Raw genomic sequence first — 2,181 nt, 5'->3', positions numbered from 1 at the left:
CCTCATCTTTATTATAATTTATTTTAAACCCGTTCTAATATGCCTGTAATTGCGATAACATTGCAAAGGAGGGTAGCCTCAGTGTATTTTTGAGAATGAAAGATAATGAATCTTAGACGTATGTATATTTATTATTAATATTATATAATATATAATGTTATGTCCACATTTACAAGACACATTTACAAAATCTGTACTTGGGACAAAGTCAGAGCTACCGGGGACAACAGTGAAGAGGAAGTTAAATACCAAACTAAAACATCAGACCTACCCAACGACTGACCGCAGAAAAAGGTCCAGACAAAATGAGAAACACGACAACATGATACGTAAAAAAAAGAATTTATTTATTTATCAACAATATGAACTTTAATTCACTTTGATCTGGAGAACGTCAAGGTACATCTCGAGGCGTTCCCCGTCTCAAAAAGATTCTCATCTCTCCTCGATTCACATTTCACACTGACCTAGAAAAAGAGTTACAGACAGACAGCATGAACATTTAATCTGCTTATAGCCACGTCTCTTCTCGTTCTCTGCGTAAGTAGGGCTCCTTCCCACTTCAGATCAGGGTCTCGTTTCCCCAAAGGTGTTGGTAGCTTTTCAGTTAGAGTTTCTCTCCCCTGTCGTCTCTCTCCCAAAAGAACATACCGTTCCGTTTGTTGTCAAAAGAGGATTGACCGTTAAAAAAAAAAGGGACACTCGGGGACAGTTTGTCATCACTGATTTTGTCCAAACTGGAGGAAAACCTTTCTACGCTTCGTTTGTCCTTCCGTTCCCTTAAAGAAATCAAGAGCTCGCTACCTTCTTCTCGTGGGGAACAACATTGTAGGCGTGTCCTTCCCGTTCCCCAACATAGCTAGTTACTAGAGTTGGCATACCACGTCGAAACTGAGGGACACACAGCTAGCTGTAACCTCAGAGACAGCACGCCCAGGTGGTGACAACGAGGAATGCGAACAAGCCATTCTAGAGACACTTAAAGGACAAGTGTACATGATGTGCAAGTGTCAGGTTGAGCAAAAATAACCAAAAAAAACTCTGAATATCAAGAGTATTGATTTTTAAAGCAGCAATTCTTTAATAAAACTCGGGCAAGAAGTTAGTGGAGTTAAAAGAAAAAATAGACATCGTAAGGCTACGGATGTTAGGGAAACCTTTCCTGCTTCGACTCCCGAGTCTAAAAATCTACTAGTCCTTCCATAGGGTTTACGTATCGGATATGAATCCGATAAGGAAACGGCAACACTTGATCTTAAGCCAAAAAAAGGCAGAGGAGTGACTCCCAGGGGCCGGCTGGAAATGAAGGAGAGGAGAGGACAGGATCAGAATATAAGCCCCAACAACTGCTTCACCTCAGCGGATGGAAGGCACAGTGTGACTGACCCCAGGGACCGTGATAGTGCTAAATGCTTTTTTTTCTTTTTTTACACAGAGGTGAAGCACAAAGAGAAGATTTTAAAAACACCTAAATGCAATGACCACGGCTAACGGCAGAGCCTCTCCTCCGGCCGCCAGTCACACAGCCTCTCGGGCGGGCAACGCGGTCAAGCGGCGCTTCGTAGGCACTTTAGTCAAGAACACGGATAGAGACGCACTGGAGAGGCACGGCACAGCGACTCACAGACGCACTGGAGAGGCACGGCACAGCGACTCACAAACGCACTGGAGAGGCACGGCACAGCGACTCACAAACGCACTGGAGAGGCACGGCACAGCGACTCACAAACGCACTGGAGACACGGCACAGCGACTCACAAACGCACTGGAGACACGGCACAGCGACTCACAAACGCACTGGAGACACGGCACAGCGACTCACAAACGCACTGGAGACACGGCACAGCGACTCACAAACGCACTGGAGAGGCACGGCACAGCGACTCACAAACGCACTGGAGAGGCACGGCACAGCGACTCACAAACGCACTGGAGACACGGCACAGCGACTCACAAACGCACTGGAGACACGGCACAGCGACTCACAAACGCACTGGAGAGGCACGGCACAGCGACTCACAAACGCACTGGAGACACGGCACAGCGACTCACAAACGCACTGGAGAGGCACGGCACAGCGACTCACAAACGCACTGGAGACACACGGCACAGCGACTCACAAACGCACTGGAGAGGCACGGCACAGCGACTCACAAACGCACTGGAGAGGCACGGCACAGC

This window comes from Notolepis coatsorum (genome assembly GCF_963971535.1).
Source record: "Notolepis coatsorum genome assembly, chromosome: 14".
Taxonomy (NCBI): Eukaryota; Metazoa; Chordata; class Actinopteri; order Aulopiformes; family Paralepididae; genus Notolepis; species Notolepis coatsorum.
Note: the sequence above shows the minus strand (reverse complement) of the source record.